Here is a 27,902-nt window from a genome sequence, read left to right as displayed (position 1 = left end):
AAATTAGCTCAGATACTGTTCGATAAACCCAATATGTAATAGACAAGACCAACTCCTTGCTCAGAGAACTGGACTCAACACGCCCTATTCACCGCACAAGAATATATCTGACTAGTAATAATCTTAAAACCTATGTATTGATATCTCTCTGTTAGCGTGTCAAGTGGGTGTAAAGCGGCATAAACACAGCAGTGAAAAGCAGCTAAACCCCATTATAAAAATAAATTACTTTTACAAACCCATGAAACAAAGACAGTGAAAGAGAGAGAAATTCTTACACAATGCGTTCAGGGGCTGTGATGCAACCTGGATTGACCATATCTAGACCCACAGCTGGATGAGACATAAGGGTGGACACTCTTGGGGCTGAGAGGTTTGGTGAGGTTGGGTGAGCAAACGCAGACCCTTTAAAGTAATACTGCGTGGTACCCATCGCATGGGTCCCAAATCTCCAGGTTCAAGGGCATCTTCCTACATCGAAAACATGCATGAGAAACCCAGAAGATGGTACACCGTGTGATGGGGAAAGGTTTCTAAAACGCACCTCATTTCTCATCTCCTTGTGCCCGGGTTCGCCATTCCAGCCGCTTTACTAGCAATCTCCCTACTTGGAGCATCAGCACCTTTAACCTCCTGTTCCGTACAGGTTGCAATTTGTCCTGAGGATGAACGGGTGGATGGGGAACCAATGAGAGACTAGCTCTTGGTGTTGGGACAGGCACAGGTCACTCTATTGTCCCATCAGGAAGAAGAATTTACCACAGACTCAGCCTGCCCCCCGGAACCAGAAAAGGGCCTGAAGCCATCCTGCGCTTTTGCGGGAAGCTCCCAAAAAAGCGAGTTGTAAAATGGAGCTTCAGGGCACTGCAATTCACAAACCTGCAGAGTTATAAATGATAACTCTCGTCCACAAATATATTGAGGGAAGGCAAAGAAGAGGATTTGAAATCAAGGCAGAATTGCAGGAAACAAATTTCAGGAGGTATATTCGAATCGCTTTAAAGCACATGAAAAGTGGCAAAACGTTGACAATGATGCCCTTGGCCAAAAAGGGCGTATGCGTTTTTTCCTGAATATATTCAGGAAAAAACGCATACGCCCTTTTTGGCCAACCAAGCAACCTGGAAAGGCAAATCAGCGCTACAAAGAAGACTCGCTACCCATCGGTCAAAAGGGCCATGCTGAAAAAAGTCTCAAAACCAGAAATGCAGGACAGGCCATGGAGAAATGGGAGCCTTGCTACACTGATGGGCGGGATGTAAATTGCCAACAGCCACTCTGGAGAAGTGTACGGTGTGTCCTGAAACATCGAAAAAACACAGCTTAGAGCGCATAGGGCACTTCCACTCATGGGCGTATAAATTGGGAAAACTAAAAATCAGCAAGACACAGGCACCCCAAAGTTTGGGGCTGCTCTGTTGACAAGAACCTCCACTTCGTGACACCTTAAATATCCCAGGAAAGAGAAAAATGGATAAAGAAGTGGTGGTCCTTATGTACAATGGAATATCACTCAGCCATGAAATCAATGTCATAAGGCTAGTAGCAGCATGATGAGTGGATTTAGGTACGACGATTCTAAGTGAAATAAGTCACACAGAAAAGGACACTTCTCATAAGGTATCACTTATAGAGGGAATGTAAAAACCGTTACACTTGAACTGAATTACAAAACAGAACAGAGTCACACATGCAGAAAACACACTATGGCTGCTTAACGGGAAAGGTGAGGTGGGGTGATACATAAAACAAGGGTTTCAAATTAGCTCAGATACCGTTCCATAAACCCAATATGTAATAGACAAGACCTACTCCTTGCTCAGACAACTGGTCTCGACACGCCCTATTCACCGCCAAGAATATATCTGACTAGTAATAATCTTAAAACCTATGTATTGATATCTCTCTGTTAGTGTGTCAAGTGGGTGTAAAGCGGCATAAACACAGCAGTGAAAAGCAGCTAAACCCCATTATAAAAATAAATTACTTTGAAAAACCCATGAAACAAAGACAGTGAAAGAGAGCGAAATTCTTACACAATGCGTTCAGGGGCTGTGATGCAACCTGGATTGACCATATCTAGACCCACAGCTGGATGAGACATAAGGGTGGACACTCTTGGGGCTGAGAGGTGTGGTGAGGTTGGGTGAGCAAACGCAGACCCTTTAAAGTAATACTGCGTGGTACCCATCGCATGGGTCCCAAATCTCCAGGTTCAAGAGCATATTCCTACATCGAAAACATGCATGAGAAAACAAAAAGATGGTACACCATGTTATGGGGAAAGGTTTCTAAAACGCACCTCATTTCTCTTCTCTTTGGGCCCGGGGTCGCCATTCCAGCTGCTTTCCTAGCAATCTCCCTACTTGGAGCAACAGCACCTTTAACCTCCTGTTCCGTACAGGGTGCAATTTGTCCTGAGGATGAACGGGAAGACGGGGAACCAGTGAGAGACTAGCTCTTGTTGTTGGAACAGGCACAGGTCACTCTATTTCCCCATCAGGAAGAAGAATTAACCACAGGCTCATCCTCCCCCCCGGAACCAGAACAGGGCCTGAAGCCATCCAGTGCTTTTGCGGCCAGCTCACAAAAAAGCGAGTTGTAAAATGGAGCTTCAGGGCACTGCAATTCACAAACCTGCAGAGTTATAAATGATAACTCTCGTCCACAAATATATTGAGGGAAGGCAAAGAAGAGGATTTGAAATCAAGGCAGAATTGCAGGAAACAGATTTCAGGAGGTAGATTCGAATCGCCTTTAAAGCACATGAAAAGCAGCAAAACGTTGACAATGATTCCCTTTTTGGCCAACCAAGCAACCTGGAAAGGCAAATCAGTGCTACAAAGAAGACTCGCTACCCATCGGTCAAAAGGGCCATGCTGAAAAAAGTCTCAAAACCAGAAATGCAGGACAGGCCATGGAGAAATGGGAGCCTTGCTACACTGATGGGCGGGATGTAAATTGCCAACAGCCACTCTGGAGAAGTGTACGGTGTGTCCTGAAACATCTAAAAAACACAGCTTAGAGAGCATAGGGCACTTCCACTCATGGGGGTATACATTGGGAAAATGAAAAATCAGCAAGACACAAGCACCCCAAAGTTTAGGGCTGCTCTGTTGACAAGGACCTCCACTTCATTCCACCTTCAATATCCCAGGAAAGAGAAAAATGGATAAAGAAGTTGTGGTCCTTATGTACAATGGAATATCCCTCAGCCATGAAATCAATGTCATAAGGCTAGTAGCAGCATGATGAGTGGATTTAGGTATGACGATTCTAAGTGAAATAAGTCACACAGAAAAGGACACTTCTCATAAGGTATCACTTATAGAGGGAATGTCAAAACCGTTACACTTGAACTGAATTACAAAACAGAACAGAGTCACACATGCAGAAAACACACTATGGCTGCTTAACGGGAAAGGTGAGGTGGGGTGATACATAAAACAAGGGTTTCAAATTAGCTCAGATACCGTTCCATAAACCCAATATGTAATAGACAAGACCTACTCCTTGCTCAGAGAACTGGACTCAACACGCCCTATTCACCGCACAAGAATATATCTGACTAGTAATAATCTTAAAACCTATGTATTGATATCTCTCTCTTAGTGTGTCAAGTGGGTGTAAAGCGGCATAAACACAGCAGTGAAAAGCAGCTAAACCCCATTATAAAAATAAATTACTTTTACAAACCCATGAAACAAAGACAGTGGAAGAGAGCGAAATTCTTACACAATGCGTTCAGGGGCTGTGATGCAACCTGGATTGACCATATCTAGACCCACAGCTGGATGAGACATAAGGTTGGACACTCTTGGGGCTGAGAGGTTTGGTGAGGTTGGGTGAGCAAACGCAGACCCTTTAAAGGAATACTGCGTGGTACCCATCGCATGGGTCCCAAATCTCCAGGTTCAAGGGCATCTTCCTACATCGAAAACATACATGAGCAAACAAAAAGATGGTACACCATGTGATGGGGAAAGGTTTCTAAAACGCACCTCATTTCTCTTCTCCTTGTGCCCGGGTTCGCCATTCCAGCCGCTTTACTAATAATCTCCCTACTTGGGGCATCAGCACCTTTAACCTCCTGTTCCGTACAGGTTGTAATTTGTCCTGAGTATGAACGGGTAGACGGGGAACCAGTGAGAGACTAGCTCTTGGTGTTGGGACAGGCACAGGTCACTCTATTTCCCATCAGGAAGAAGAATTAACCACAGGCTCATCCTCCCCCCCGGAACCAGAACAGGGCCTGAAGCCATCCTGCGCTTTTGCGGCCAGCTCCCAAAAAAGCGAGTTGTAAAATGGAGCTTCAGGGCACTGCAATTCACAAACCTGCAGAGTTATAAATGATAACCCTCGTCCACAAATATATTGAGGGAAGGCAAAGAAGAGGATTTGAAATCAAGGCAGAATTGCAGGAAACAGATTTCAGGAGGTAGATTCGAATCGCCTTTAAAGCACATGAAAAGCGGCAAAACGTTGACAATGATGCCCTTGGCCAAAAAGGGCGTATGCGTTTTTTCCTGAATATATTCAGGAAAAAACGCATACGCCCTTTTAGGCCAACCAAGCAACCTGGAAAGGCAAATCAGCGCTACAAAGGAGACTCGCTACCCATCGGTCAAAAGGGCCATGCTGAAAAAAGTGTCAAAACCAGAAATGCAGGACAGGCCATGGAGAAATGGGAGCCTTGCTACACTGATGGGCGGGATGTAAATTGCCAACAGCCACTCTGTAGAAGTGTACGGTGTGTCCTGAAATATCTAAAAAACACAGCTTAGAGAGCATAGGGCACTTCCACTCATGGGGGTATAAATTGGCAAAATGAAAAATCTGCAAGACAGAAGCACCCCAAAGTTTAGGGCTGCTCTGTTGACAAGGACCTCCACTTCATTCCACCTTCAATATCCCAGGAAAGAGAAAAATGGATAAAGAAGTTGTGGTCCTTATGTACAATGGAATATCACTCAGCCATGAAATCAATGTCATAAGGCTAGTAGCAGCATGATGAGTGGATTTAGGTACGACGATTCTAAGTGAAATAAGTCACACAGAAAAGGACACTTCTCATAAGGTATCACTTATAGAGGGAATGTAAAAACCGTTACACTTGAACTGAATTACAAAACAGAACAGAGTCACACATGCAGAAAACACACTATGGCTGCTTAACGGGAAAGGTGAGGTGGGGTGATACATTAAACAAGGGTTTCAAATTAGCTCAGATACCGTTCCATAAACCCAATATGTAATAGACAAGACCTACTCCTTGCTCAGAGAACTGGTCTCGACACGCCCTATTCACCGCCAAGAATATATCTGACTAGTAATAATCTTAAAACCTATGTATTGATATCTCTCTGTTAGTGTGTCAAGTGGGTGTAAAGCGGCATAAACACAGCAGTGAAAAGCAGCTAAACCCCATTATAAAAATAAATTACTTTGAAAAACCCATGAAACAAAGACAGTGAAAGAGAGCGAAATTCTTACACAATGCGTTCAGGGGCTGTGATGCAACCTGGATTGACCATATCTAGACCCACAGCTGGATGAGACATAAGGGTGGACACTCTTGGGGCTGAGAGGTGTGGTGAGGTTGGGTGAGCAAACGCAGACCCTTTAAAGTAATACTGCGTGGTACCCATCGCATGGTTCCCAAATCTCCAGGTTCAAGGGCATCTTGCTACATCGAAAACATGCATGAGAAACCCAGAAGATGGTACACCGTGTGATGGGGAAAGGTTTCTAAAACACACCTCATTTCTCATCTCCTTGTGCCCGTGTTCACCATTCCAGCCGCTTTACTAGCAATCTCCCTCCTTGGAGCATCAGCACCTTTAACCTCCTCTTCCGTACAGGTTGCAATTTGTCCTGCGGATGAACGGGAAGACGGGGAACCAGTGAGAGACTAGCTCTTGTTGTTGGAACAGGCACAGGTCACTCTATTTTCCCATCAGGAAGAAGAATTAACCACAGGCTCATCCTCCCCCCCGGAACCAGAACAGGGCCTGAAGCCATCCAGTGCTTTTGCGGCCAGCTCCCAAAAAAGCGAGTTGTAAAATGGAGCTTCAGGGCACTGCAATTCACAAACCTGCAGAGTTATAAATGATAACTCTCGTCCACAAATATATTGAGGGAAGGCAAAGAAGAGGATTTGAAATCAAGGCAGAATTGCAGGAAACAGATTTCAGGAGGTAGATTCGAATCGCCTTTAAAGCACATGAAAAGCGGCAAAACTTTGACAATGATGCCCTTGGCCAAAAAGGGCGTATGCGTTTTTTCCTGAATATATTCAGGAAAAAACGCATACGCCCTTTTTGGCCAACCAAGCAACCTGGAAAGGCAAATCAGGGCTACAAAGAAGACTCGCTACCCATCGGTCAAAAGGGCCATGCTGAAAAAAGTCTCAAAACCAGAAATGCAGGACAGGCCATGGAGAAATGGGAGCCTTGCTACACTGATGGGCGGGATGTAAATTGCCAACAGCCACTCTGGAGAAGTGTACGGTGTGTCCTGAAACATCTAAAAAACACAGCTTAGAGAGCATAGGGCACTTCCACTCATGGGGGTATAAATTGGGAAAATGAAAAATCAGCAAGACACAAGCACCCCAAAGTTTAGGGCTGCTCTGTTGACAAGGACCTCCACTTCATTCCACCTTCAATATCCCAGGAAAGAGAAAAATGGATAAAGAAGTTGTGGTCCTTATGTACAATGGAATATCCCTCAGCCATGAAATCAATGTCATAAGGCTAGTAGCAGCATGATGAGTGGATTTAGGTACGACGATTCTAAGTGAAATAAGTCACACAGAAAAGGACACTTCTCATAAGGTATCACTTATAGAGGGAATGTAAAAACCGTTACACTTGAACTGAATTACAAAACAGAACAGAGTCACACATGCAGAAAACACACTATGGCTGCTTAACGGGAAAGGTGAGGTGGGGTGATACATAAAACAAGGGTTTCAAATTAGCTCAGATACCGTTCCATAAACCCAATATGTAATAGACAAGACCTACTCCTTGCTCAGAGAACTGGACTCAACACACCCTATTCACCGCACAAGAAAATATCTGACTAGTAATAATCTTAAAACCTATGTATTGATATCTCTCTGTTAGTGTGTCATGTGGGTGTAAAGCGGCATAAACACAGCAGTGAAAAGCAGCTAAACCCCATTATAAAAATAAATTACTTTTACAAACCCATGAAACAAAGACAGTGGAAGACAGAGAAATTCTTACACAATGCGTTCAGGGGCTGTGATGCAACCTGGATTGACCATATCTAGACCCACAGCTGGATGAGACATAAGGGTGGACACTCTTGGGGCTGAGAGGTTTGGTGAGGTTGGGTGAGCAAACGCAGACCCTTTAAAGGAATACTGCGTGGTACCCATCGCATGGGTCGCAAATCTCCAGGTTCAAGGGCATCTTCCTACATCGAAAACATGCATGAGCAAACAAAAAGATGGTACACCATGTGATGGGGAAAGGTTTCTAAAACGCACCTCATTTCTCTTCTCCTTGTGCCCGGGTTCGCCATTCCAGCCGCTTTACTAATAAACTCCCTACTTGGAGCATCAGCACCTTTAACCTCCTGTTCCGTACAGGTTTCAATTTGTCCTGAGGATGAACGGGAAGACGGGGAACCAGTGAGAGACTAGCTCTTGGTGTTGGGACAGGCACAGGTCACTCTATTCTCCCATCAGGAAGAAGAATTAACCACAGTCTCATCATCCCCCCCGGAACCAGAACAGGGCCTGAAGCCATCCAGTGCTTTTGCGGCCAGCTCCCAAAAAAGCGAGTTGTAAAATGGAGCTTCAGGGCACTGCAATTCACAAACCTGCAGAGTTATAAATGATAACTCTCGTCCACAAATATATTGAGGGAAGGCAAAGAAGAGGATTTGAAATCAAGGCAGAATTGCAGGAAACAGATTTCAGGAGGTAGATTCGAATCGCCTTTAAAGCACATGAAAAGCGGCAAAACGTTGACAATGATGCCCTTGGCCAAAAAGGGCGTATGCGTTTTTTCCTGAATATATTCAGGAAAAAACGCATACGCCCTTTTTGGCCAACCAAGCAACCTGGAAAGGCAAATCAGGGCTACAAAGAAGACTCGCTACCCATCGGTCAAAAGGGCCATGCTGAAAAAAGTCTCAAAACCAGAAATGCAGGACAGGCCATGGAGAAATGGGAGCCTTGCTACACTGATGGGCGGGATGTAAATTGCCAACAGCCACTCTGGAGAAGTGTACGGTGTGTCCTGAAACATCTAAAAAACACAGCTTAGAGAGCATAGGGCATTTCCACTCATGGGGGTATAAATTGGGAAAATGAAAAATCAGCAAGACACAAGCACCCCAAAGTTTAGGGCTGCTCTGTTGACAAGGACCTCCACTTCATTCCACCTTCAATATCCCAGGAAAGAGAAAAATGGATAAAGAAGTTGTGGTCCTTATGTACAATGGAATATCACTCAGCCATGAAATCAATGTCATAAGGCTAGTAGCAGCATGATGAGTGGATTTAGGTACGACGATTCTAAGTGAAATAAGTCACACAGAAAAGGACACTTCTCATAAGGTATCACTTATAGAGGGAATGTAAAAACCGTTACACTTGAACTGAATTACAAAACAGAACAGAGTCACACAGGCAGAAAACACACTATGGCTGCTTAACGGGAAAGGTGAGGTGGGGTGATACATAAAACAAGGGTTTCAAATTAGGTCAGATACCGTTCCATAAACCCAATATGTAATAGACAAGACCTACTCCTTGCTCAGAGAACTGGACTCAACACGCCCTATTCACCGCACAAGAATATATCTGACTAGTAATAATCTTAAAACCTATGTATTGATATCTCTCTGTTAGTGTGTCAAGTGGGTGTAAAGCGGCATAAACACAGCAGTGAAAAGCAGCTAAACCCCATTATAAAAATAAATTACTTTGAAAAACCCATGAAACAAAGACAGTGAAAGAGAGCGAAATTCTTACACAATGCGTTCAGGGGCTGTGATGCAACCTGGATTGACCATATCTAGACCCACAGCTGGATGAGACATAAGGGTGGACACTCTTGGGGCTGAGAGGTTTGGTGAGGTTGGGTGAGCAAACGCAGACCCTTTAAAGTAATACTGCGTGGTATCCATCGCATGGGTCCCAAATCTCCAGGTTCAGGGGCATATTCCTACATCGAAAACATGCATGAGAAAACAAAAAGATGGTACACCATGTGATGGGGAAAAGTTTCTAAAACGCACCTCATTTCTCTTCTCTTTGTGCCCGGGGTTGCCATTCCAGCTGCTTTCCTAGCAATCTCCCTACTTGGAGCAACAGCACCTTTAACCTCCTGTTCCGTACAGGCTGCAATTTGTCCTGAGGATGAACGGGAAGACGGGGAACCAGTGAGAGACTAGCTCTTGTTGTTGGAACAGGCACAGGTCACTCTATTTTCCCATCAGGAAGAAGAATTAACCACAGGCTCATCCTCCCCCCCGGAACCAGAACAGGGCCTGAAGCCATCCAGTGCTTTTGCGGCCAGCTCCCAAAAAAGCGAGTTGTAAAATGGAGCTTCAGGGCACTGCAATTCACAAACCTGCAGAGTTATAAATGATAACTCTCGTCCACAAATATATTGAGGGAAGGCAAAGAAGAGGATTTGAAATCAAGGCAGAATTGCAGGAAACAGATTTCAGGAGGTAGATTCGAATCGCCTTTAAAGCACATGAAAAGCGGCAAAAAGTTGACAATGATGCCCTTGGCCAAAAAGGGCGTATCCATTTTTTCCTGAATATATTCAGGAAAAAACGCATACGCCCTTTTTGGCCAACCAAGCAACCTGGAAAGGCAAATCAGTGCTACAAAGAAGACTCGCTACCCATCGATCAAAAGGGCCATGCTGAAAAAAGTCTCAAAACCAGAAATGCAGGACAGGCCATGGAGAAATGGGAGCCTTGCTACACTGATGGGCGGGATGTAAATTGCCAACAGCGACTCTGGAGAAGTGTACGGTGTGTCCTGAAACATCTAAAAAACAAAGCTTAGAGAGCATAGGGCACTTCCACTCATGGGGGTATAAATTGGGAAAATGAAAAATCAGCAAGACACAAGCACCCCAAAGTTTAGAGCTGCTCTGTTGACAAGGACCTCCACTTCATTCCACCTTCAATATCCCAGGAAAGAGAAAAATGGATAAAGAAGTTGTGGTCCTTATGTACAATGGAATATCACTCAGCCATGAAATCAATGTCATAAGGCTAGTAGCAGCATGATGAGTGGATTTAGGTACGACGATTCTAAGTGAAATAAGTCACACAGAAAAGGACACTTCTCATAAGGTATCACTTATAGAGGGAATGTCAAAACCGTTACACTTGAACTGAATTACAAAACAGAACAGAGTCACACATGCAGAAAACACACTATGGCTGCTTAACGGGAAAGGTGAGGTGGGGTGATACATAAAACAAGGGTTTCAAATTAGCTCAGATACCGTTCCATAAAACCAATATGTAATAGACAAGACCTACTCCTTGCTCAGAGAACTGGACTCAACACGCCCTATTCACCGCACAAGAATATATCTGACTAGTAAGAATCTTAAAACCTATGTATTGATATCTCTCTCTTAGTGTGTCAAGTGGGTGTAAAGCAGCATAAACACAGCAGTGAAAAGCAGCTAAACCCCATTATAAAAATAAATTACTTTTACAAACCCATGAAACAAAGACAGTGGAAGAGAGAGAAATTCTTACACAATGCGTTCAGGGACTGTGATGCAACCTGGATTGACCATATCTAGACCCACAGCTGGATGAGACATAAGGGTGGACACTCTTGGGGCTGAGAGGTTTGGTGAGGTTGGGTGAGCAAATGCAGACCCTTTAAAGTAATACTGCGTGGTTCCCATCGCATGGGTCCCAAATCTCCAGGTTCAAGGGCATCTTCCTACATCGAAAAGATGCATGAGAAAACAAAAAGATGGTACGCCATGTGATGGGGAAAGGTTTCTAAAACGCACTTCATTTCTCTTCTCCTTGTGCCCGGGGTCGCCATTCCAGCCGCTTTCCTAGCAATCTCCCTCCTTGGAGCATCAGCACCTTTAACCTCCTGTTCCGTACAGGTTGCAATTTGTCCTGAGGATGAACGGGAAGACGGGGAACCAGTGAGAGACTAGCTCTTGTTGTTGGGACAGGCACAGGTCACTCTATTTTCCCATCAGGAAGAAGAATTAACCACAGGCTCATCCTCCCCCCCGGAACCAGAACAGGGCCTGAAGCCATCCAGTTCTTTTGCGGCCAGCTCCCAAAAAAGCGAGTTGTAAAATGGAGCTTCAGGGCACTGCAATTCACAAACCTGCAGAGTTATAAATGATAACTCTTGTCCACAAATATATTGAGGGAAGGCAAAGAAGAGGATTTGAAATCAAGGCAGAATTGCAGGAAACAGATTTCAGGAGGTAGATTCGAATCGCCATTAAAGCACATGAAAAGCGGCAAAACGTTGACAATGATGCCCTTGGCCAAAAAGGGCGTATGCGTTTTTTCCTGAATATATTCAGGAAAAAACGCATACGCCCTTTTTGGCCAACCAAGCAACCTGGAAAGGCAAATCAGGGCTACAAAGAAGACTCGCTACCCATCGGTCAAAAGGGCCATGCTGAAAAAAGTCTCAAAACCAGAAATGCAGGACAGGCCATGGAGAAATGGGAGCCTTGCTACACTGATGGGCGGTATGTAAATTGCCAACAGCCACTCTGGAGAAGTGTACGGTGTGTCCTGAAACATCTAAAAAACACAGCTTAGAGAGCATAGGGCACTTCCACTCATGGGGGTATACATTGGGAAAATGAAAAATCAGCAAGACACAAGCACCCCAAAGTTTAGGGCTGCTCTGTTGACAAGGACCTCCACTTCATTCCACCTTCAATATCCCAGGAAAGAAAAATGGATAAAGAAGTTGTGGCCCTTATGTACAATGGAATATCACTCAGCCATGAAATCAATGTCATAAGGCTAGTAGCAGCATGATGAGTGGATTTAGGTACGACGATTCTAAGTGAAATAAGTCACACAGAAAAGGACACTTCTCATAAGGTATCACTGATAGAGGGAATGTAAAAACCGTTACGCTTGAACTGAATTACAAAACAGAACAGAGTCACACATGCAGAAAACACACTATGGCTGCTTAACGGGAAAGGTGAGGTGGGGTGATACATAAAACAAGGGTTTCAAATTAGCTCAGATACTGTTCGATAAACCCAATATGTAATAGACAAGACCAACTCCTTGCTCAGAGAACTGGACTCAACACGCCCTATTCACCGCACAAGAATATATCTGACTAGTAATAATCTTAAAACCTATGTATTGATATCTCTCTGTTAGCGTGTCAAGTGGGTGTAAAGCGGCATAAACACAGCAGTGAAAAGCAGCTAAACCCCATTATAAAAATAAATTACTTTTACAAACCCATGAAACAAAGACAGTGAAAGAGAGAGAAATTCTTACACAATGCGTTCAGGGGCTGTGATGCAACCTGGATTGACCATATCTAGACCCACAGCTGGATGAGACATAAGGGTGGACACTCTTGGGGCTGAGAGGTTTGGTGAGGTTGGGTGAGCAAACGCAGACCCTTTAAAGTAATACTGCGTGGTACCCATCGCATGGGTCCCAAATCTCCAGGTTCAAGGGCATCTTCCTACATCGAAAACATGCATGAGAAACCCAGAAGATGGTACACCGTGTGATGGGGAAAGGTTTCTAAAACGCACCTCATTTCTCATCTCCTTGTGCCCGGGTTCGCCATTCCAGCCGCTTTACTAGCAATCTCCCTACTTGGAGCATCAGCACCTTTAACCTCCTGTTCCGTACAGGTTGCAATTTGTCCTGAGGATGAACGGGTGGATGGGGAACCAATGAGAGACTAGCTCTTGGTGTTGGGACAGGCACAGGTCACTCTATTGTCCCATCAGGAAGAAGAATTTACCACAGACTCAGCCTGCCCCCCGGAACCAGAAAAGGGCCTGAAGCCATCCTGCGCTTTTGCGGGAAGCTCCCAAAAAAGCGAGTTGTAAAATGGAGCTTCAGGGCACTGCAATTCACAAACCTGCAGAGTTATAAATGATAACTCTCGTCCACAAATATATTGAGGGAAGGCAAAGAAGAGGATTTGAAATCAAGGCAGAATTGCAGGAAACAAATTTCAGGAGGTATATTCGAATCGCTTTAAAGCACATGAAAAGTGGCAAAACGTTGACAATGATGCCCTTGGCCAAAAAGGGCGTATGCGTTTTTTCCTGAATATATTCAGGAAAAAACGCATACGCCCTTTTTGGCCAACCAAGCAACCTGGAAAGGCAAATCAGCGCTACAAAGAAGACTCGCTACCCATCGGTCAAAAGGGCCATGCTGAAAAAAGTCTCAAAACCAGAAATGCAGGACAGGCCATGGAGAAATGGGAGCCTTGCTACACTGATGGGCGGGATGTAAATTGCCAACAGCCACTCTGGAGAAGTGTACGGTGTGTCCTGAAACATCGAAAAAACACAGCTTAGAGCGCATAGGGCACTTCCACTCATGGGCGTATAAATTGGGAAAACTAAAAATCAGCAAGACACAGGCACCCCAAAGTTTGGGGCTGCTCTGTTGACAAGAACCTCCACTTCGTGACACCTTAAATATCCCAGGAAAGAGAAAAATGGATAAAGAAGTGGTGGTCCTTATGTACAATGGAATATCACTCAGCCATGAAATCAATGTCATAAGGCTAGTAGCAGCATGATGAGTGGATTTAGGTACGACGATTCTAAGTGAAATAAGTCACACAGAAAAGGACACTTCTCATAAGGTATCACTTATAGAGGGAATGTAAAAACCGTTACACTTGAACTGAATTACAAAACAGAACAGAGTCACACATGCAGAAAACACACTATGGCTGCTTAACGGGAAAGGTGAGGTGGGGTGATACATAAAACAAGGGTTTCAAATTAGCTCAGATACCGTTCCATAAACCCAATATGTAATAGACAAGACCTACTCCTTGCTCAGACAACTGGTCTCGACACGCCCTATTCACCGCCAAGAATATATCTGACTAGTAATAATCTTAAAACCTATGTATTGATATCTCTCTGTTAGTGTGTCAAGTGGGTGTAAAGCGGCATAAACACAGCAGTGAAAAGCAGCTAAACCCCATTATAAAAATAAATTACTTTGAAAAACCCATGAAACAAAGACAGTGAAAGAGAGCGAAATTCTTACACAATGCGTTCAGGGGCTGTGATGCAACCTGGATTGACCATATCTAGACCCACAGCTGGATGAGACATAAGGGTGGACACTCTTGGGGCTGAGAGGTGTGGTGAGGTTGGGTGAGCAAACGCAGACCCTTTAAAGTAATACTGCGTGGTACCCATCGCATGGGTCCCAAATCTCCAGGTTCAAGAGCATATTCCTACATCGAAAACATGCATGAGAAAACAAAAAGATGGTACACCATGTTATGGGGAAAGGTTTCTAAAACGCACCTCATTTCTCTTCTCTTTGGGCCCGGGGTCGCCATTCCAGCTGCTTTCCTAGCAATCTCCCTACTTGGAGCAACAGCACCTTTAACCTCCTGTTCCGTACAGGGTGCAATTTGTCCTGAGGATGAACGGGAAGACGGGGAACCAGTGAGAGACTAGCTCTTGTTGTTGGAACAGGCACAGGTCACTCTATTTCCCCATCAGGAAGAAGAATTAACCACAGGCTCATCCTCCCCCCCGGAACCAGAACAGGGCCTGAAGCCATCCAGTGCTTTTGCGGCCAGCTCACAAAAAAGCGAGTTGTAAAATGGAGCTTCAGGGCACTGCAATTCACAAACCTGCAGAGTTATAAATGATAACTCTCGTCCACAAATATATTGAGGGAAGGCAAAGAAGAGGATTTGAAATCAAGGCAGAATTGCAGGAAACAGATTTCAGGAGGTAGATTCGAATCGCCTTTAAAGCACATGAAAAGCAGCAAAACGTTGACAATGATTCCCTTTTTGGCCAACCAAGCAACCTGGAAAGGCAAATCAGTGCTACAAAGAAGACTCGCTACCCATCGGTCAAAAGGGCCATGCTGAAAAAAGTCTCAAAACCAGAAATGCAGGACAGGCCATGGAGAAATGGGAGCCTTGCTACACTGATGGGCGGGATGTAAATTGCCAACAGCCACTCTGGAGAAGTGTACGGTGTGTCCTGAAACATCTAAAAAACACAGCTTAGAGAGCATAGGGCACTTCCACTCATGGGGGTATAAATTGGGAAAATGAAAAATCAGCAAGACACAAGCACCCCAAAGTTTAGGGCTGCTCTGTTGACAAGGACCTCCACTTCATTCCACCTTCAATATCCCAGGAAAGAGAAAAATGGATAAAGAAGTTGTGGTCCTTATGTACAATGGAATATCCCTCAGCCATGAAATCAATGTCATAAGGCTAGTAGCAGCATGATGAGTGGATTTAGGTATGACGATTCTAAGTGAAATAAGTCACACAGAAAAGGACACTTCTCATAAGGTATCACTTATAGAGGGAATGTCAAAACCGTTACACTTGAACTGAATTACAAAACAGAACAGAGTCACACATGCAGAAAACACACTATGGCTGCTTAACGGGAAAGGTGAGGTGGGGTGATACATAAAACAAGGGTTTCAAATTAGCTCAGATACCGTTCCATAAACCCAATATGTAATAGACAAGACCTACTCCTTGCTCAGAGAACTGGACTCAACACGCCCTATTCACCGCACAAGAATATATCTGACTAGTAATAATCTTAAAACCTATGTATTGATATCTCTCTCTTAGTGTGTCAAGTGGGTGTAAAGCGGCATAAACACAGCAGTGAAAAGCAGCTAAACCCCATTATAAAAATAAATTACTTTTACAAACCCATGAAACAAAGACAGTGGAAGAGAGCGAAATTCTTACACAATGCGTTCAGGGGCTGTGATGCAACCTGGATTGACCATATCTAGACCCACAGCTGGATGAGACATAAGGTTGGACACTCTTGGGGCTGAGAGGTTTGGTGAGGTTGGGTGAGCAAACGCAGACCCTTTAAAGGAATACTGCGTGGTACCCATCGCATGGGTCCCAAATCTCCAGGTTCAAGGGCATCTTCCTACATCGAAAACATACATGAGCAAACAAAAAGATGGTACACCATGTGATGGGGAAAGGTTTCTAAAACGCACCTCATTTCTCTTCTCCTTGTGCCCGGGTTCGCCATTCCAGCCGCTTTACTAATAATCTCCCTACTTGGGGCATCAGCACCTTTAACCTCCTGTTCCGTACAGGTTGTAATTTGTCCTGAGTATGAACGGGTAGACGGGGAACCAGTGAGAGACTAGCTCTTGGTGTTGGGACAGGCACAGGTCACTCTATTTCCCATCAGGAAGAAGAATTAACCACAGGCTCATCCTCCCCCCCGGAACCAGAACAGGGCCTGAAGCCATCCTGCGCTTTTGCGGCCAGCTCCCAAAAAAGCGAGTTGTAAAATGGAGCTTCAGGGCACTGCAATTCACAAACCTGCAGAGTTATAAATGATAACCCTCGTCCACAAATATATTGAGGGAAGGCAAAGAAGAGGATTTGAAATCAAGGCAGAATTGCAGGAAACAGATTTCAGGAGGTAGATTCGAATCGCCTTTAAAGCACATGAAAAGCGGCAAAACGTTGACAATGATGCCCTTGGCCAAAAAGGGCGTATGCGTTTTTTCCTGAATATATTCAGGAAAAAACGCATACGCCCTTTTAGGCCAACCAAGCAACCTGGAAAGGCAAATCAGCGCTACAAAGGAGACTCGCTACCCATCGGTCAAAAGGGCCATGCTGAAAAAAGTGTCAAAACCAGAAATGCAGGACAGGCCATGGAGAAATGGGAGCCTTGCTACACTGATGGGCGGGATGTAAATTGCCAACAGCCACTCTGTAGAAGTGTACGGTGTGTCCTGAAATATCTAAAAAACACAGCTTAGAGAGCATAGGGCACTTCCACTCATGGGGGTATAAATTGGCAAAATGAAAAATCTGCAAGACAGAAGCACCCCAAAGTTTAGGGCTGCTCTGTTGACAAGGACCTCCACTTCATTCCACCTTCAATATCCCAGGAAAGAGAAAAATGGATAAAGAAGTTGTGGTCCTTATGTACAATGGAATATCACTCAGCCATGAAATCAATGTCATAAGGCTAGTAGCAGCATGATGAGTGGATTTAGGTACGACGATTCTAAGTGAAATAAGTCACACAGAAAAGGACACTTCTCATAAGGTATCACTTATAGAGGGAATGTAAAAACCGTTACACTTGAACTGAATTACAAAACAGAACAGAGTCACACATGCAGAAAACACACTATGGCTGCTTAACGGGAAAGGTGAGGTGGGGTGATACATAAAACAAGGGTTTCAAATTAGCTCAGATACCGTTCCATAAACCCAATATGTAATAGACAAGACCTACTCCTTGCTCAGAGAACTGGTCTCGACACGCCCTATTCACCGCCAAGAATATATCTGACTAGTAATAATCTTAAAACCTATGTATTGATATCTCTCTGTTAGTGTGTCAAGTGGGTGTAAAGCGGCATAAACACAGCAGTGAAAAGCAGCTAAACCCCATTATAAAAATAAATTACTTTGAAAAACCCATGAAACAAAGACAGTGAAAGAGAGCGAAATTCTTACACAATGCGTTCAGGGGCTGTGATGCAACCTGGATTGACCATATCTAGACCCACAGCTGGATGAGACATAAGGGTGGACACTCTTGGGGCTGAGAGGTGTGGTGAGGTTGGGTGAGCAAACGCAGACCCTTTAAAGTAATACTGCGTGGTACCCATCGCATGGTTCCCAAATCTCCAGGTTCAAGGGCATCTTGCTACATCGAAAACATGCATGAGAAACCCAGAAGATGGTACACCGTGTGATGGGGAAAGGTTTCTAAAACACACCTCATTTCTCATCTCCTTGTGCCCGTGTTCACCATTCCAGCCGCTTTACTAGCAATCTCCCTCCTTGGAGCATCAGCACCTTTAACCTCCTCTTCCGTACAGGTTGCAATTTGTCCTGCGGATGAACGGGAAGACGGGGAACCAGTGAGAGACTAGCTCTTGTTGTTGGAACAGGCACAGGTCACTCTATTTTCCCATCAGGAAGAAGAATTAACCACAGGCTCATCCTCCCCCCCGGAACCAGAACAGGGCCTGAAGCCATCCAGTGCTTTTGCGGCCAGCTCCCAAAAAAGCGAGTTGTAAAATGGAGCTTCAGGGCACTGCAATTCACAAACCTGCAGAGTTATAAATGATAACTCTCGTCCACAAATATATTGAGGGAAGGCAAAGAAGAGGATTTGAAATCAAGGCAGAATTGCAGGAAACAGATTTCAGGAGGTAGATTCGAATCGCCTTTAAAGCACATGAAAAGCGGCAAAACTTTGACAATGATGCCCTTGGCCAAAAAGGGCGTATGCGTTTTTTCCTGAATATATTCAGGAAAAAACGCATACGCCCTTTTTGGCCAACCAAGCAACCTGGAAAGGCAAATCAGGGCTACAAAGAAGACTCGCTACCCATCGGTCAAAAGGGCCATGCTGAAAAAAGTCTCAAAACCAGAAATGCAGGACAGGCCATGGAGAAATGGGAGCCTTGCTACACTGATGGGCGGGATGTAAATTGCCAACAGCCACTCTGGAGAAGTGTACGGTGTGTCCTGAAACATCTAAAAAACACAGCTTAGAGAGCATAGGGCACTTCCACTCATGGGGGTATAAATTGGGAAAATGAAAAATCAGCAAGACACAAGCACCCCAAAGTTTAGGGCTGCTCTGTTGACAAGGACCTCCACTTCATTCCACCTTCAATATCCCAGGAAAGAGAAAAATGGATAAAGAAGTTGTGGTCCTTATGTACAATGGAATATCACTCAGCCATGAAATCAATGTCATAAGGCTAGTAGCAGCATGATGAGTGGATTTAGGTACGACGATTCTAAGTGAAATAAGTCACACAGAAAAGGACACTTCTCATAAGGTATCACTTATAGAGGGAATGTCAAAACCGTTACACTTGAACTGAATTACAAAACAGAACAGTGTCACACATGCAGAAAACACACTATGGCTGCTTAACGGGAAAGGTGAGGTGGGGTGATACATAAAACAAGGGTTTCAAATTAGCTCAGATACCGTTCCATAAACCCAATATGTAATAGACAAGACCTACTCCTTGCTCAGAGAACTGGACTCAACACGCCCTATTCACTGCACAAGAATATATCTGACTAGTAATAATCTTAAAACCTATGTATTGATATCTCTCTGTTAGTGTGTCAAGTGGGTGTAAAGCGGCATAAACACAGCAGTGAAAAGCAGCTAAACCCCATTATAAAAATAAATTACTTTTACAAACCCATGAAACAAAGACAGTAAAAGAGAGAGAAATTCTTACACAATGCGTTCAGGGGCTGTGATGCAACCTGGATTGACCATATCTAGACCCACAGCTGGATGAGACATAAGGGTGGACACTCTTGGGGCTGAGAGGTTTGGTGAGGTTGGGTGAGCAAACGCAGACCCTTTAAAGTAATACTGCGTGGTACCCATCGCATGGGTCCCAAATCTCCAGGTTTAAGGGCATCTTCCTACATCGAAAACATGCATGAGAAAACAAAACGATGGTACACCATGTGATGGGGAAAGGTTTCTAAAACGCACCTCATTTCTCATCTCCTTGTGCCCGGGTTCGCCATTCCAGCCGCTTTACTAACAATCTCCCTACTTGGAGCATCAGCACCTTTAACCTCCTGTTCTGTACAGGTTGCAATTTGTCCTGAGGATGAACGGGTAGACGGGGAACCAGTGAGAGACTAGCTCTTGGTGTTGGGACAGGCACAGGTCACTCTATTTTCCCATCAGGAAGAAGAATTAACCACAGGCTCATCCTCCCCCCCGGAACCAGAACAGGGCCTGAAGCCGTCCTGCGCTTTTGCGGCCAGCTCCCAAAAAAGCGAGTTGTAAAATGGAGCTTCAGGGCACTGCAATTCACAAACCTGCAGAGTTATAAATGATAACTCTCGTCCACAAATATATTGAGGGAAGGCAAAGAAGAGGATTTGAAATCAAGGCAGAATTGCAGGAAACAGATTTCAGGAGGTAGATTCGAATCGCCTTTAAAGCACATGAAAAGCGGCAAAACGTTGACAATGATGCCCTTGGCCAAAAAGGGCGTATGCGTTTTTTCCTGAATATATTCAGGAAAAAACGCATACGCCCTTTTTGGCCAACCAAGCAACCTGGAAAGGCAAATCAGGGCTACAAAGAAGACTCGCTACCCATCGGTCAAAAGGGCCATGCTGAAAAAAGTCTCAAAACCAGAAATGCAGGACAGGCCATGGAGAAATGGGAGCCTTGCTACACTGATGGGCGGTATGTAAATTGCCAACAGCCACTCTGGAGAAGTGTACGGTGTGTCCTGAAACATCTAAAAAACACAGCTTAGAGAGCATAGGGCACTTCCACTCATGGGGGTATACATTGGGAAAATGAAAAATCAGCAAGACACAAGCACCCCAAAGTTTAGGGCTGCTCTGTTGACAAGGACCTCCACTTCATTCCACCTTCAATATCCCAGGAAAGAAAAATGGATAAAGAAGTTGTGGCCCTTATGTACAATGGAATATCACTCAGCCATGAAATCAATGTCATAAGGCTAGTAGCAGCATGATGAGTGGATTTAGGTACGACGATTCTAAGTGAAATAAGTCACACAGAAAAGGACACTTCTCATAAGGTATCACTGATAGAGGGAATGTAAAAACCGTTACGCTTGAACTGAATTACAAAACAGAACAGAGTCACACATGCAGAAAACACACTATGGCTGCTTAACGGGAAAGGTGAGGTGGGGTGATACATAAAACAAGGGTTTCAAATTAGCTCAGATACTGTTCGATAAACCCAATATGTAATAGACAAGACCAACTCCTTGCTCAGAGAACTGGACTCAACACGCCCTATTCACCGCACAAGAATATATCTGACTAGTAATAATCTTAAAACCTATGTATTGATATCTCTCTGTTAGCGTGTCAAGTGGGTGTAAAGCGGCATAAACACAGCAGTGAAAAGCAGCTAAACCCCATTATAAAAATAAATTACTTTTACAAACCCATGAAACAAAGACAGTGAAAGAGAGAGAAATTCTTACACAATGCGTTCAGGGGCTGTGATGCAACCTGGATTGACCATATCTAGACCCACAGCTGGATGAGACATAAGGGTGGACACTCTTGGGGCTGAGAGGTTTGGTGAGGTTGGGTGAGCAAACGCAGACCCTTTAAAGTAATATTGCGTGGTACCCATCGCATGGGTCCCAAATCTCCAGGTTCAAGGGCATCTTCCTACATCGAAAACATGCATGAGAAACCCAGAAGATGGTACACCGTGTGATGGGGAAAGGTTTCTAAAACGCACCTCATTTCTCATCTCCTTGTGCCCGGGTTCGCCATTCCAGCCGCTTTACTAGCAATCTCCCTACTTGGAGCATCAGCACCTTTAACCTCCTGTTCCGTACAGGTTGCAATTTGTCCTGAGGATGAACGGGTGGATGGGGAACCAATGAGAGACTAGCTCTTGGTGTTGGGACAGGCACAGGTCACTCTATTGTCCCATCAGGAAGAAGAATTTACCACAGACTCAGCCTGCCCCCCGGAACCAGAAAAGGGCCTGAAGCCATCCTGCGCTTTGGCGGGAAGCTCCCAAAAAAGCGAGTTGTAAAATGGAGCTTCAGGGCACTGCAATTCACAAACCTGCAGAGTTATAAATGATAACTCTCGTCCACAAATATATTGAGGGAAGGCAAAGAAGAGGATTTGAAATCAAGGCAGAATTGCAGGAAACAAATTTCAGGAGGTATATTCGAATCGCGTTAAAGCACATGAAAAGTGGCAAAACGTTGACAATGATGCCCTTGGCCAAAAAGGGCGTATGCGTTTTTTCCTGAATATATTCAGGAAAAAACGCATACGCCCTTTTTGGCCAACCAAGCAACCTGGAAAGGCAAATCAGCGCTACAAAGAAGACTCGCTACCCATCGGTCAAAAGGGCCATGCTGAAAAAAGTCTCAAAACCAGAAATGCAGGACAGGCCATGGAGAAATGGGAGCCTTGCTACACTGATGGGCGGGATGTAAATTGCCAACAGCCACTCTGGAGAAGTGTACGGTGTGTCCTGAAACATCTAAAAAACACAGCTTAGAGAGCATAGGGCACTTCCACTCATGGGGGTATAAATTGGCAAAATGAAAAATCAGCAAGACACAAGCACCCCAAAGTTTAGGGCTGCTCTGTTGACAAGGACCTCCACTTCATTCCACCTTCAATATCCCAGGAAAGAGAAAAATGGATAAAGAAGTTGTGGTCCTTATGTACAATGGAATATCACTCAGCCATGAAATCAATGTCATAAGGCTAGTAGCAGCATGATGAGTGGATTTAGGTACGACGATTCTAAGTGAAATAAGTCACACAGAAAAGGACACTTCTCATAAGGTATCACTTATAGAGGGAATGTAAAAACCGTTACACTTGAACTGAATTACAAAACAGAACAGAGTCACACATGCAGAAAACACACTATGGCTGCTTAACGGGAAAGGTGAGGTGGGGTGATACATAAAACAAGGGTTTCAAATTAGCTCAGATACCGTTCCATAAACCCAATATGTAATAGAAAAGACCTACTCCTTGCTCAGACAACTGGTCTCGACACGCCCTATTCACCGCCAAGAATATATCTGACTAGTAATAATCTTAAAAACTATGTATTGATATCTCTCTGTTAGTGTGTCAAGTGGGTGTAAAGCGGCATAAACACAGCAGTGAAAAGCAGCTAAACCCCATTATAAAAATAAATTACTTTGAAAAACCCATGAAACAAAGACAGTGAAAGAGAGCGAAATTCTTACACAATGCGTTCAGGGGCTGTGATGCAACCTGGATTGACCATATCTAGACCCACAGCTGGATGAGACATAAGGGTGGACACTCTTGGGGCTGAGAGGTGTGGTGAGGTTGGGTGAGCAAACGCAGACCCTTTAAAGTAATACTGCGTGGTACCCATCGCATGGGTCCCAAATCTCCAGGTTCAAGAGCATATTCCTACATCGAAAACATGCATGAGAAAACAAAAAGATGGTACACCATGTTATGGGGAAAGGTTTCTAAAACGCACCTCATTTCTCTTCTCTTTGGGCCCGGGGTCGCCATTCCAGCTGCTTTCCTAGCAATCTCCCTACTTGGAGCAACAGCACCTTTAACCTCCTGTTCCGTACAGGGTGCAATTTGTCCTGAGGATGAACGGGAAGACGGGGAACCAGTGAGAGACTAGCTCTTGTTGTTGGAACAGGCACAGGTCACTCTATTTCCCCATCAGGAAGAAGAATTAACCACAGGCTCATCCTCCCCCCCGGAACCAGAACAGGGCCTGAAGCCATCCAGTGCTTTTGCGGCCAGCTCACAAAAAAGCGAGTTGTAAAATGGAGCTTCAGGGCACTGCAATTCACAAACCTGCAGAGTTATAAATGATAACTCTCATCCACAAATATATTGAGGGAAGGCAAAGAAGAGGATTTGAAATCAAGGCAGAATTGCAGGAAACAGATTTCAGGAGGTAGATTGGAATCGCCTTTAAAGCACATGAAAAGCAGCAAAACGTTGACAATGATTCCCTTTTTGGCCAACCAAGCAACCTGGAAAGGCAAATCAGTGCTACAAAGAAGACTCGCTACCCATCGGTCAAAAGGGCCATGCTGAAAAAAGTCTCAAAACCAGAAATGCAGGACAGGCCATGGAGAAATGGGAGCCTTGCTACACTGATGGGCGGGATGTAAATTGCCAACAGCCACTCTGGAGAAGTGTACGGTGTGTCCTGAAACATCTAAAAAACACAGCTTAGAGAGCATAGGGCACTTCCACTCATGGGGGTATAAATTGGGAAAATGAAAAATCAGCAAGACACAAGCACCCCAAAGTTTAGGGCTGCTCTGTTGACAAGGACCTCCACTTCATTCCACCTTCAATATCCCAGGAAAGAGAAAAATGGATAAAGAAGTTGTGGTCCTTATGTACAATGGAATATCCCTCAGCCATGAAATCAATGTCATAAGGCTAGTAGCAGCATGATGAGTGGATTTAGGTATGACGATTCTAAGTGAAATAAGTCACACAGAAAAGGACACTTCTCATAAGGTATCACTTATAGAGGGAATGTCAAAACCGTTACACTTGAACTGAATTACAAAACAGAACAGAGTCACACATGCAGAAAACACACTATGGCTGCTTAACGGGAAAGGTGAGGTGGGGTGATACATAAAACAAGGGTTTCAAATTAGCTCAGATACCGTTCCATAAACCCAATATGTAATAGACAAGACCTACTCCTTGCTCAGAGAACTGGACTCAACACGCCCTATTCACCGCACAAGAATATATCTGACTAGTAATAATCTTAAAACCTATGTATTGATATCTCTCTCTTAGTGTGTCAAGTGGGTGTAAAGCGGCATAAACACAGCAGTGAAAAGCAGCTAAACCCCATTATAAAAATAAATTACTTTTACAAACCCATGAAACAAAGACAGTGGAAGAGAGAGAAATTCTTACACAATGCGTTCAGGGGCTGTGATGCAACCTGGATTGACCATATCTAGACCCACAGCTGGATGAGACATAAGGGTGGACACTCTTGGGGCTGAGAGGTTTGGTGAGGTTGGGTGAGCAAACGCAGACCCTTTAAAGGAATACTGCGTGGTACCCATCGCATGGGTCCCAAATCTCCAGGTTCAAGGGCATCTTCCTACATCGAAAACATACATGAGCAAACAAAAGATGGTACACCATGTGATGGGGAAAGGTTTCTAAAACGCACCTCATTTCTCTTCTCCTTGTGCCCGGGTTCGCCATTCCAGCCGCTTTACTAATAATCTCCCTACTTGGGGCATCAGCACCTTTAACCTCCTGTTCCGTACAGGTTGCAATTTGTCCTGAGTATGAACGGGTAGACGGGGAACCAGTGAGAGACTAGCTCTTGGTGTTGGGACAGGCACAGGTCACTCTATTTCCCATCAGGAAGAAGAATTAACCACAGGCTCATCCTCCCCCCCGGAACCAGAACAGGGCCTGACGCCATCCTGCGCTTTTGCGGCCAGCTCCCAAAAAAGCGAGTTGTAAAATGGAGCTTCAGGGCACTGCAATTCACAAACCTGCAGAGTTATAAATGATAACCCTCGTCCACAAATATATTGAGGGAAGGCAAAGAAGAGGATTTGAAATCAAGGCAGAATTGCAGGAAACAGATTTCAGGAGGTAGATTCGAATCGCCTTTAAAGCACATGAAAAGCGGCAAAACGTTGACAATGATGCCCTTGGCCAAAAAGGGCGTATGCGTTTTTTCCTGAATATATTCAGGAAAAAACGCATACGCCCTTTTAGGCCAACCAAGCAACCTGGAAAGGCAAATCAGCGCTACAAAGGAGACTCGCTACCCATCGGTCAAAAGGGCCATGCTGAAAAAAGTGTCAAAACCAGAAATGCAGGACAGGCCATGGAGAAATGGGAGCCTTGCTACACTGATGGGCGGGATGTAAATTGCCAACAGCCACTCTGTAGAAGTGTACGGTGTGTCCTGAAATATCTAAAAAACACAGCTTAGAGAGCATAGGGCACTTCCACTCATGGGGGTATAAATTGGCAAAATGAAAAATCTGCAAGACAGAAGCACCCCAAAGTTTAGGGCTGCTCTGTTGACAAGGACCTCCACTTCATTCCACCTTCAATATCCCAGGAAAGAGAAAAATGGATAAAGAAGTTGTGGTCCTTATGTACAATGGAATATCACTCAGCCATGAAATCAATGTCCTAAGGCTAGTAGCAGCATGATGAGTGGATTTATGTACGACGATTCTAAGTGAAATAAGTCACACAGAAAAGGACACTTCTCATAAGGTATCACTTATAGAGGGAATGTCAAAACCGTTACACTTGAACTGAATTACAAAACAGAACAGAGTCACACATGCAGAAAACACACTATGGCTGCTTAACGGGAAAGGTGAGGTGGGGTGATACATAAAACAAGGGTTTCAAATTAGCTCAGATACCGTTCCATAAACCCAATATGTAATAGACAAGACCTACTCCTTGCTCAGAGAACTGGTCTCGACACGCCCTATTCACCGCCAAGAATATATCTGACTAGTAATAATCTTAAAACCTATGTATTGATATCTCTCTGTTAGTGTGTCAAGTGGGTGTAAAGCGGCATAAACACAGCAGTGAAAAGCAGCTAAACCCCATTATAAAAATAAATTACTTTGAAAAACCCATGAAACAAAGACAGTGAAAGAGAGCGAAATTCTTACACAATGCGTTCAGGGGCTGTGATGCAACCTGGATTGACCATATCCAGACCCACAGCTGGATGAGACATAAGGGTGGACACTCTTGGGGCTGAGAGGTGTGGTGAGGTTGGGTGAGCAAACGCAGACCCTTTAAAGTAATACTGCGTGGTACCCATCGCATGGGTCCCAAATCTCCAGGTTCAAGGGCATCTTGCTACATCGAAAACATGCATGAGAAACCCAGAAGATGGTACACCGTGTGATGGGGAAAGGTTTCTAAAACACACCTCATTTCTCATCTCCTTGTGCCCGTGTTCACCATTCCAGCCGCTTTACTAGCAATCTCCCTCCTTGGAGCATCAGCACCTTTAACCTCCTCTTCCGTACAGGTTGCAATTTGTCCTGCGGATGAACGGGAAGACGGGGAACCAGTGAGAGACTAGCTCTTGTTGTTGGAACAGGCACAGGTCACTCTATTTTCCCATCAGGAAGAAGAATTAACCACAGGCTCATCCTCCCCCCCGGAACCAGAACAGGGCCTGAAGCCATCCAGTGCTTTTGCGGCCAGCTCCCAAAAAAGCGAGTTGTAAAATGGAGCTTCAGGGCACTGCAATTCACAAACCTGCAGAGTTATAAATGATAACTCTCGTCCACAAATATATTGAGGGAAGGCAAAGAAGAGGATTTGAAATCAAGGCAGAATTGCAGGAAACAGATTTCAGGAGGTATATTCGAATCGCCTTTAAAGCACATGAAAAGCGGCAAAACTTTGACAATGATGCCCTTGGCCAAAAAGGGCGTATGCGTTTTTTCCTGAATATATTCAGGAAAAAACGCATACGCCCTTTTTGGCCAACCAAGCAACCTGGAAAGGCAAATCAGGGCTACAAAGAAGACTCGCTACCCATCGGTCAAAAGGGCCATGCTGAAAAAAGTCTCAAAACCAGAAATGCAGGACAGGCCATGGAGAAATGGGAGCCTTGCTACACTGATGGGCGGGATGTAAATTGCCAACAGCCACTCTGGAGAAGTGTACGGTGTGTCCTGAAACATCTAAAAAACACAGCTTAGAGAGCATAGGGCACTTCCACTCATGGGGGTATAAATTGGGAAAATGAAAAATCAGCAAGACACAAGCACCCCAAAGTTTAGGGCTGCTCTCTTGACAAGGACCTCCACTTCATTCCACCTTCAATATCCCAGGAAAGAGAAAAATGGATAAAGAAGTTGTGGTCCTTATGTACAATGGAATATCACTCAGCCATGAAATCAATGTCATAAGGCTAGTAGCAGCATGATGAGTGGATTTAGGTATGACGATTCTAAGTGAAATAAGTCACACAGAAAAGGACACTTCTCATAAGGTATCACTTATAGAGGGAATGTCAAAACCGTTACACTTGAACTGAATTACAAAACAGAACAGAGTCACACATGCAGAAAAC

At 44.5% G+C, this 27,902-nt stretch overlaps 1 long non-coding RNA gene across 2 annotated transcripts in view; it reads right to left on the bottom strand.

The window, feature by feature from the left end:
* The window catches only part of LOC132358180 (uncharacterized), a 456,965-nt gene that overhangs the window by 123,545 nt on the left and 305,518 nt on the right, over positions 1 to 27,902 (bottom strand). The window lies entirely within an intron of this gene.

This window comes from Balaenoptera ricei (genome assembly GCF_028023285.1).
Source record: "Balaenoptera ricei isolate mBalRic1 chromosome 4 unlocalized genomic scaffold, mBalRic1.hap2 SUPER_4_unloc_14, whole genome shotgun sequence".
Lineage (NCBI taxonomy): Eukaryota > Metazoa > Chordata > Mammalia > Artiodactyla > Balaenopteridae > Balaenoptera > Balaenoptera ricei.
This window is presented reverse-complemented; position numbering and strand designations above follow the sequence as displayed.